At 39.6% G+C, this 11192-nt stretch overlaps 1 long non-coding RNA gene across 1 annotated transcript; it reads right to left on the bottom strand.

The window, feature by feature from the left end:
- Positions 1-1999: 1999 nt before the first annotated feature.
- Positions 2000-4564, bottom strand: LOC140704205 (uncharacterized). The gene is made up of 2 exons (XR_012083335.2): positions 4216-4564; positions 2000-4070 (listed from the first exon to the last, which is right to left on the bottom strand). It is a non-coding gene; the product is annotated as an uncharacterized LOC140704205 (long non-coding RNA).
- Between the last annotated feature and the right edge of the window lie 6628 nt (positions 4565-11192).

Consider the following 11192-nt stretch of genomic DNA (forward strand, 5'->3'; position numbering starts at 1 on the left):
GAGGTGGAGAGAGAGAGAGCACTTTGGCTCTCTCTCTCTCCCCCCTCGCAGCTCCAGCCTTGGCAGGGAGACAGGTGGCGCTGCCATCCTGGCTGAGAAAGCTGCGAGGGGAGAGAGAGAGAGCCAAAGCACAGCTGATCGGCAGGGGTTTGCGATGATCGGGGGAAGCCATCATCACAAACCCCACTGATCAGCTGTGCTTCGTCTCTCTCTCTCTCTCTCCCCTCACAGCTCCAGCCTCAGCAGGGAGACTGACAGCCTTGGCAGGGAGACTGAGGCACCGCCACCGCCACCCTGGCTGAGGTGGCAGTGCCACCTCAGTCACCCTGCTGAGGCTGGAGCTGCAAGGGGAGAGAGAGAGAGAGATGAAGCACAGCTGATCAGGGTGGCCTTTGGGATGATCGTGGGGAAACGCTCCCCTGTGATCAGCCCAAAGGCCCCATTTTCGCACAGCTGATCGGCGATTCCAAAATGGCCACCCACTGTGTTGCCTCACTTTAGAGCCACTGAAAATGGCCACCCCATGGAGGATTTTTGCATAAGGTGACTTTTTAAGCCCATAGGAATGCATTAAACACGTTTAGTGACTTTTTTCCTTGCACGGATTAACATCGCTAAGTGAGGCACCACTGTGCGTGTGTGTGTGTGTGTGTGTGTGTGTGTGTGTGTGTGTATGTATGTATGAGTATATTTATTTATCTAATTATTTATTTATTTATTTATTTTTTATTTTTTATTTCTTTTTTGGGAGATTAAATTTTATTTAAACAAATAAATGTATATTATTACTATTCTATTTATTAATATTGATTATCAAATTACCTAATTACTTACTAATCTTAAAGCTATTCATTTCCAAGGTTCAAAATCCCGTTCCTCAAATGAATTTGCTCTTACTCAGATACTTACTTTTTTTTTAAAAAAAAATTATTATTATTATTATTATTATTATTATTATTATTATTATTATTATTATTATTATTATTATTATTATTATTATTATTATTATTATTATTATTATTATTATTATTATTAATCTTTAAATTAATTAAAAAGGCCTAGGCTAGAAAAAAATCCCAGCCATGGGTGGAGCCCAAACCAAAGCACCAGGCTCGTATAATTAACCGATATCGAAAGGAAAATTGAAACCGCTATAAGGAAATTAATTAAATAATTCATACCAAAATTACTAAATATAAATGCAAAAAAGTGAATATCCTAATCAAAGATGCAGGGCCACTTGTCAAGCGGCTGGCCTATCAGCTGAGCCGGGTCGATTATAAAGTAATATAAAACCCTCTGAATTTCTCCTGACTCTTAATCAATTGTCTAATTATCTATTTAACTTATTCAGCCTATCAATTTATTGTTCCCTTAAAAAAACCGAACAATGATAATCAGAGAATCTTCCCCTGTCACCCTTAAAAGGTTGGAAGGCACCCGGGCCCCTACCCGGCTAAGCCTGAGCAACCGCACCAACTCCTATGCCTCTGCTTCTTGGCTCCCAAAGTAAAATACAAACTTAAAATAAACTGAAGGAATTAAATTTTTAAAAAACCTTGCTACAATAACAGTTCCTACAAAGAGGAGCTGAGAATAGCAAGGCAAATCGTGTGTGTGTGTGTGTGCCCATGCAAACCTCTGGTGAGGCTTAATCACCAGCGACGGTGATCAAGCCTCACCAGAGAATTACGCAGGGGAAATACAGCACAAATGTCAGAGCTCTGACCTTCTGTTGCCAGCAAGGAAGAGGAAGGAGGAAGGTGGGAAGATTCCTTAAATAACTGACTCCCTCCTCCCCTACCCTATGTCGCTCATGCGCAACTTAGGATTGTCCCGCTCTATCCGGCAAGGGAGGTAATGGTGACCCACACTGCCAAAGCGTGGCTTGTCAGCAGATCAGGCAATCTCTTAGACTAAAATTAGTGTGACTAAAATTATTTGAGGGGGAAGTCCCAAGTATGTTGGCTGTTTGTTGAAAGGCTCCCTGGATAAGTGCCTGATCATCTCTAATCCATACATTCGGGAAGGCTAATGGCTATTGTTTTTCAATCCAAAATGAGCACAGACAATAGCACAGTCACCACCACACCACACTTTTGAAGTAAAAAAGGAGTCCATCACTGCCCAAAGACCATACCATGCTTACTTTATTAGCAGCATTTCATGAATTTTATTAGGAATGCTGTCGTAAGTGAACATGCCTACTAGAATTCTAACAGCCAGAATCAAGGTGGCCACAACTGGCTCTTAAAACCCTTTGATGAAGATAAATTAATTGGTGGATGTGACAAGTGCAGGCAAATTGCCAATCACATCCTAAATGCAGTATGTAAAGATGGCATATGGATGAGCAAACACGTCTTGTCAGAAAGTCTGATGACTGATCCCTCTTGAGAGGCCTATAGACCTTTGTAGACCTCTTGGGAAAAATCAGAAACCTGTGTTTGTCACAGCTGGCATTTATCCCAGAAAAAGGTTAATTCCAGAATGAAATTAGACAATCATTTCCAATCATATCAAAATTCACTTGAGCATCATGGTATAAGTCTTTTCATTGTTGCAATAACTCCAGCCAACATTGGCTTGTCTATTTTTACAAGCCATATTTATCTATATGGTTTCTATATTCTGCAAGCACAAAAATACTTCAAAGTTGTTGAAAACATTCAAATAGTCTTACAGCTATGGAAAAACTGTAGGCAAAAATGCTTAAAAATGCATGAAAACTAAATTTAAGGTGCAGGCAAATACTTAAGTCAGAATTCAATCCAAAATGCAGGAACATAATAAGTACAATAAAATACCAAAAATAATGTTTTAATTACATTCTAAAAATGCAAAAGCTTATAGCCTAAAAAGGCACATTGAAAAGGCAGCAAATACATCTCTAAATTACAGAAAATTATCCTGAGTGATTCCCAGCCAAGTCAATCTATGGAAGAAAATCAATGTTGCCCTCATCTGTTGCTGCTGCTCCAGGATGCTTCTATCTGGCATCAGTGCTATTGATACCTAATGTGTGCGGCATGGCATGTTGAGTGTGTTGTGCTGTTACCTTGTTTTGTTGTTTCTTTCCTCCCTATATTTACATATATCTGAGACGTTTGCAATTCCCTTTGAACTATAAATGACTGACATTTGCAGGATCTGTAAGCCACAGGATCCTGGATATACAATGAAATAAAATATAATGGAAATTTCCATTGTGTTTACAACTTCTGATAATGCAGTTCTTGTAAATCAGAATCTGGCAAGCTGCCACCATGACAACTACATATTTAGTTTTATTAACAGTTAAAGAGCATGCAGGTTTCAATGGGTGTAAAATAAAGTAGAGCAACTCACAGAATCTGCAAACCCCACCCACTTGTCTCAGTAACACACTGAAACACTCTACAAATCAGTTTTCTCAGTTCTCTCCTTTGTATACTTCTATGGCTCAACTGTTAGCCAAGGAAGAAATTCTTTTGCGATGTTATTATACAGTGACCTTGATCAGCTGGAGAGCAGATTGCTTTGCAGTGACTTTTAGTAAACTGTAGTTCAAACCTCATTAAAAATATAATGTACATTTCAGGGCTGCTTTTTATACACCCCCTTAGTTATTTTAAGACAAAATTTCACATCCTGACAGTCAGCTCTCTCTGTATTTTTCTGCAGGACATGCCCAAGCACCACTTGGACATGTCCTGCATGTCTTCTGCTGAAGATAGGGATTAAATCACCACTATCCTTGAAAGGACTAGACTCTTCATTCCCACCTAGCATAAACTGCTGCAGTTGCCGTCCATCAGTGTTGTCACAAGACATAAAGTAAAAGCAAACTGTTTGTTCTAGCAGCTCAGAACATCTACTGCCTTCCTCACTTCTAAAATCACCAGTCAAACACAGATTCTTATCCTGTTCATGTAAGGGTAAAAGTAGAAAAAGATCCTGGGCATAGACACACCTCTGACGTCCCCTTCAGTTCAGTTTATTACCTTCCCAAGCTGAGCAGAGGGATATGAAGAGAGTTCCTACATACATCCACTGAAACATATCTAGAAGCATCCACGGGATCAGGAATCCTGATAATACCAAAAGAAAGGAAAGCTCATCACTTAAATTTAATTTCCATCTAGTGCCCATGTTTTCTCAAGTCTCTTTGCATTTTTGTACATGACTGTTATTAAATTAAGCATTTGAGAGAGGATTTGAAAGATCAGTACTCACCAAGATGTAATTTCAGAAATGATTCTGAGCTTGCAATGGGAAAAAGCACACCCCAGATGATTTTTATATATCCTTTTGGAAGTAAAAATTAACATTATGCAACTAATCCATTTGTATATATTAGAAAAGAAAATTATATATTTATTGCACAGAATAAAAATGTCCATCCGCTGACAACGAGAAATTATGGTCAGAGCTATGAATATGCACTTTTCTAGACAAATGTGTAAAATCAGACTTAATCATAGGTATTTGTGCATTTCCATGGTGACTACCAAGCAGAACAAAGAGTAAAAACACTCAGGGAACAGAGCAGCATTGCCCATGGATGTCTCGTGTTATATTTAGCATTTGTGGAGTTAAAGGTAAAAAATAAATAAAATAAAAGTGTGACTGGATAATAAATGCAGAGAAAGAGAACAAAAATGTAACAGAGATGGCTTGCTGGTCTTCCGATGGCATCCTTCAGTCTCGAGGACATGGAACAGCGTCTAGTGTGGCTGAGAAGGCCAATTCGAGAGTGACAATCCCTTCCACACTGAAGACAAATACAATATGTCCCCTGTCCAGCTCCCTGATTTTGCTGCTTTCGTAACTGCCTCTTTGCCTCAGCCTGCTGGACAAGGGTTTCTTCAAATTGGGAGAGGCCATGATGCACTGCCTGCTTCCAGGCTGAATGCTCAAATGTCAAGGTTTCCCATCTGTTGAGGTCCATTCCTAAGGCCTTCAGATCCCACTTGCAGATATCCTTGTATCGCAGCTGCGATCTCCCTCTGGGGCGATTTCCCTGCACTAATTCTCCATACAGGAGATCTTCTGGAATCCGACCATCAGCCATTCTCACGACATGCCCAAGCCAACGCAGATGTCGCTGTTTCAGTAATGTAAATATGCTAAAAATTCCAGCTCGTTCTAGAACTACTCTATTTGGAACTTTGTCTAGCCAAGTGATAACAAAAATGCGTCGGAGGCAACGCATATGGAACATGTTCAGCTTCCTCTCCTGCCGTGCACAAAGGGTCCAGGACTCACTGCAGTACAGGAGTGTGCTCAGGACACAGGCTCTTTAGACCTGGATCTTCGTATGTGTCGTCAGCTTCTTAGTGAGCCATACTCTCTCTGTGAGTCTTGAGAACATGGTAGCTACTTTCCCAATGCATTTATCCAGCTTGACATCTAGAGAGAGGGTGTCAGAGATTGTTGAGCCAAGTACACAAAGTCATGAACAACCTCCAATTCTTGGGTGGAGATGGTAATAGAGGGAGGTGAGCCTCTTTTTTCTTTACTTGCTGATCTGCTAAGTAAAAAAAAGAGCTTTCTCACAGACCTCCTACTCCTGAGAATGCCTGTTCTGGAGAGTCTTTCCCTGCAGCAAATCATTTCACTTGGGGTTTTCTAGGTGGTTTCTGCCACTTTTCTTGGAGGCTGAGAAGTGCTACAGCCTCCTCCTCAGATGAGAGTACTGATCCTTCTTCTTTTGGTCTCCTGGTCGACCATGGAGCCACGGTGTGCAGAATCCAGCTGTTATTCCTGTCAGCATCTGTGAGTTTCGGTTCACCTTCACTGGAGGACTTGTCAGGAGGTGAGGCTGAGGAGCCTGACGCCGAGGGAGGCCCGGAAGGAAAAGACAAGAAACTGGGCCTTCTCGGCGGTGGCTCCTCGCCTCTGGAACAACTTACCTCCTGACATTCGCGCAGCTCCCTCGCTGGGTATTTTCAAGAAACAACTGAAAACATGGATGTTTAGGCAGGCCTTCCCCCTTTCTACCTAACACTTTCTTTTTCTGTTATAATATATCCCGTTTCTCGCCATCTTTGGGAAAAAAAATTTTTTTATTCTATCTTAATTTATGTAAATTATTATTTGTGATGTGGTTTGTTATATGTTTCTTTTTTAAATGCATGTTGTAAGCCGCCTAGAGTGGTCACAATTGACTAGATAGGCGGGGTATAAATGAAATAAATAAATAAATAAATAAAATTGTCCTGCAGTGGAAGAGCACATACTTTGCCATAGAAGATCCCATGCCGAATCCCAAGCATGATTAATCTCTACTGAGTTGCTTGACTGTACAGACTGTAGAGATGGGCACATTTGTGTATTTGGACTAATCAAAAAACACAAATCTGCACGTTTAGACTGGACTAGATGGATGAGGTATATCTCAATAAAAACCAGCATCTTATGATCTTAGTTCTTTTCTCCAGTGTGTGTGTGTGTGTGTGTGTGTATGTGTGTGTGTGTGCGTGTGTGCGTGCGTGCGTGTGTGTGTGTGTGTGTGTGTGTGTTTTGAAACGCAGTTTCTTAGGGATTTGTTGCTAAGTAAATTCTTCCCGAAATGACAGTTGTGCTGTACAGGAAGGAAAGGATAAAAATCTTTTAAGAGGAAATCTCTTTGAAATGTATACATGACAATCTATTTTATTTTTCATTGCTCTGGGCCAGATGGGCCCTACTGTGTTTGTCAGCTATTCCAGCTCATCACTAGTCAAAATCAATGCCACAGTCCAACTGCATGCTGCTCAAGATGCACTTGTTGAAAGCAATGTGTGTTTACTGCCAACTCCTCAATGCAGTGGGTATAATTTATATTTTTATTGGTTTTCATTTACTTTGGTACTGCTTAAAAAGATGTCAGATTAGAAAATTTCCCCTTAAGATGTTTCAGCAACATTGTTGTTTTTATTCTTTTGGGGCTTGACAGAGATGTTCAGAGATGTTTTTCATGTCTCCCTTTGCAAGTCCCATGAAGGGTTGACAGGAACTAGCTTAGCATTACATTATGGTATATGTTTATTTTGGTTACTCATTCTTAGGCTTAATTGCAGGCTCAGGTAAGGAAGACATGGGTAGCTGTTAGTGTTTTTAAAAGCAATTTGCCAAAATACCCTTCCAATTGTTCTTCCCACAAATAAAATTTTAAAAGCTTGCTTATGTGTAGCTCTAGATTTCATATAAAAATAAAGTACACATCACGTTCAGTTTGTTTTCTAACTATATTGCCATCATGTCTACTATAGCATCAAGCTATGGTACTCTTGTTATAAGTAAATATTTAATTTTGAAATGAAATCAGTACCCACTCAGTGCAAGCATCAACATAAGCTACGGAGTGAATGTCTATACTAATTAACAAAACTCACACTTTCAAAATTTGTCATTGCCTTTGTTCAATTCGGGCTTAAACCATGTATATTTTATAGTTGAATAATATTCTTAAATACATGTATATTTCTCACAGTGAGTGAAAAAACTTCATACAAATGCTTCACAGTGGGTATGAAGGGATGGAGGGCTAGCAGATGAAAACCTTTCCCAAAGAACTAACATTTTAGTTGCATTAGAGACAACTAAAAGGAAAGCTAGTTGGCTTGGAGGTGCCTGCCTTGCTTACCGGATGTGGCACCATACTTGCTGTGGTGAATGTGGCAAGGTTACTTAGGGTCCCTTCAGTGAAACTTTCCCCTTAATAATTGCATCATCAGCTGGAAGGTGAATAAGAAACTAAGAAAACTATAAACTGTAAATGTTTGTCTGTTACGAAGCTGTTAGAAATAATATTTTAAGCACTTCTGCTCTCCTGTAAAGTGACACAAGACACCACATATTTAAAATGCTACATTTAACTGAACCTTGGAAATGAATGGTTTAAAGTATCCCCTCCAGTACCCAGAGCACAAAATGAGAAACTGAATGAGGTCATTGTTTTTTCAGCTGAAAAAAAAACCCCTACTAGAGCAGGTATTGTTCCAATCAGAATACAAGGATATGAAATGTACAGTATATCTAATTCAATTATATATGTTCAAAAGAAAGGGGATAGAAGAGCAAATAAGTCAGGCTATTCTATAGAGATTCTGACATGTCAAATGCAATTATCAAAGGGAAGACTCCAAAGCACTGCAGCCACCATTCATTTAAATCAGGAGGCTTATTGGGTGTTTCTACCCATTCTACCTTTTTGATCTAAATCATCATTTTAAAATATATTTGAACTTGAAGTTAATGATGTATTCTCTGCATGGAATACACTAACACATTTTACCCAGTTTAGCTTCTAAGGTTTTAATGAAGTGCTAATGATGCCAAAGGAAAATATGATGCATATAGATTATGCGTCAACTAAGCAGGGTATGAGGAACGGGTGGTATTTGTCATCCTTCCTAGCCTTAGCCTCATTAATGAGGAGGAATGAGTGAAGTATGGAACTGTGACAGGGGCTGGTTGCAATGTAATTCATGGGCGCAGTACATCCTCCATATGGTTCAACAACAAGGAGACTGAGATGAAAGCTAGAAGGACATGAAGAAGTAAGAAGTGCAAAGACTGGAGCCAACAAAGGGCGCAAGACATGATACTGCTGCCAATGTATCTAACAAGAGAGGAGAAACTATGTTGTGCGCAGACCTACAACAAGAAAGCAAGATCCTTCTGAATCTTCAATAGAACAGAATAGGAATGTGTTTCAGATTTGAAAATGATTTGTAGTCGGAAGCAAAGGGAGTATTTGTCATTTTCTGAACCAATCCAAAGCAAAGCAAGGGATCCAAAGTGGTGCTAAGACAAAAATCATTGCTCTCCAAAGCACTGAATATTGCCTTGGAGCTTCAGTTCTTAAAGTTGAATAAAATAAGTGTGAATAAAATGTGTGATTTCCCCTCAATCTTTGAACCCATACGAGTATGTACAAATCCTTTTGAATATCTGGATACAAATTGAAGTGAACAAGCTTCAGATAATCTTGAAGTGAATCACTTGTTATTTGTAAGGCAAATAATTCAGTCCAACCAAAATTCACATTGGGCAGAAAGGAATACTTCATCATCGGGGGTGGCATCAAATGGAGCATGTTTCTCCAGACCAGCTCAAGTTGCAAAATAGCCATGAAATATCTACCTGATAGCAAGATGAACTGTTGAAAAAGACAGTTGTTCTTTAGTCGTTAAGTCATGTCCAACTCTTCATGACCCCATGGACCAGAGCATGCTGGACCCTCCTGTCTTCCACTGCCTCCCGGAGTTGGGTCAAATTCATGTTGGTAACTTTGATGACACTGTCCAACCATCTCATCCTCTGTTGTCCCCTTCTCCTCTTGCCTTCACACTTTCCCAACATCAGGGTCTCTTCCAAGGAGTCTTCTCTTCTCATGAGATGGTCAAAGTATTGGAGCCTCAGCTTCAGGATCTGTCCTTCCAGTGAGCAATCAGGGTTGATTTCCTTCAAAATGGATAGGTTTGTTCTCCTTGCAGTCCAGGGAACTCTCAAGAGTCTCCTCCAGCACCACAATTCAAAAGCATCAATTCTTCGGTGGTCAGCCTTCTTTTTGGTTCAGCTCTCACTTCCATAAATCACTACTGGAAACACCATAGCTTTGACTATGTGGACCTTTGTTGGCAAGGTGATGTCTCTGCTTTTTAAGATACTGTCTAGGATTGTCATCGCTTTCCTCCCAAGAAGCAGGCATATTTTAATTGTGTCACCCTCTGCAGTGATCATGGAGCCCAAGAAAGTAAAATCTGTCACTGCCTCCATATCTTCCCCATCTATTTGCCATGAGGTTATGGGACCAGTGGCCATGATCTAAGTTTTTTTATGTTTAGCTTCAGACCATTTTTTGCACTCTCCTCTTTCACGCTCATTACGAAATTCTTTAATTCCTCCTCACTTTCTGCCATCAGAGTGCTATCATCTGCATATGGGAGGTTGTTGATATTTCTTTGGTCAGTCTTAATTCCATCTTGGGATTCCTCCAGTCCAGCCTTTCACTGTTTGCCTTAAATTAATTGTTGAAATTGTAAATCTACGATATTATATTTTATATTGTTTTGTTTTTATCCATGTAAAACTATGTATATTTTAAATTGTTATTATCCTGTATATTGTGAGCCACCCAGAGTAGACTGTGTCTAGACGGGCGGCATATAAATAAATAAACAAACAAACAAACAAACAAACTAACTAACTAACTAACTAACTAACTTTGCAGTCTGGCTCCTCCCCCTTCAATCCTGCCACCAAGGAAACCAAGAAACCAGGCAGTAATTATAGCCAGGTTGGTCTGAAGCTATGGTACATCTCCTTCTCCTCCCTTCTGTGGGTCTATGAATATCTTCACCCCAGATCCATTGTCCAGCTGAATGCCATCACACTGATCATCTCTTTTGTCTTCTCCTCCTTCTCACATGGCTTCGGCTTTCCTCACCTTTGTTTGCAGAGAGGCTATTGATAAGTAGTTCCAGAAATAATTAATAAAGGCTCTGTGGTTCTTAGGATTACACAAATGCAAGAGTAGGGTGATACTTTTCTTGAACCACCAAAATATCAGACAAATTGCAAGCTTTAATAGAGAAAAGTCTACTACCTCACTCCATAATGGATAGTGCAGAAAATTTGTAGATAAGAGTCCCAGAAATTCATCAAGGCAGATGTTTGTGCCACATCTGTTCATGTGAGGTGAACTCAGATTTGCTGAACCTTTTTCCATTTGGTGTTTTGTTTGTTTGTGCGAAAGGAGAAACCTGGCCATCCCTTCCCACTGTCCCATCACTTCTGCCTACCAGCTCTTGATGATGACAATGCTGCCTCCACCATTTATTTATTTATTTATTTATTTATTTATTTATTTATTTATTTATTTATTTATTTATTTATTTATTTATTTATTTATTTGATTTGATTTGATTTGATTTGATTTGATTTGATTTGATTTGATTTGATTTGTATCCCGCCCATCTGGTCTATGCGACCACTCTGAGCGGCTTCCAATATAATACAAACAATTAATAACACATAGTTACATAAATGTACAAATGAAAATGTGGAAACCAAGAAAATAGAGTAAAAATAAATTAAAGAGAAATGAGAAGAGAGAATCAAGTATTGACTGGAGGGAAGGCCTGAATAAACATCCATGTTTTTACTTGGCTTTTAAAGATACCCAGCATAGGGGCCGCACGAATCTCTGGAGGAAGTTTGTT

The sequence above is a fragment of the Pogona vitticeps genome, chromosome 2 (assembly GCF_051106095.1).
Source record: "Pogona vitticeps strain Pit_001003342236 chromosome 2, PviZW2.1, whole genome shotgun sequence".
NCBI classification, from domain to species: domain Eukaryota; kingdom Metazoa; phylum Chordata; class Lepidosauria; order Squamata; family Agamidae; genus Pogona; species Pogona vitticeps.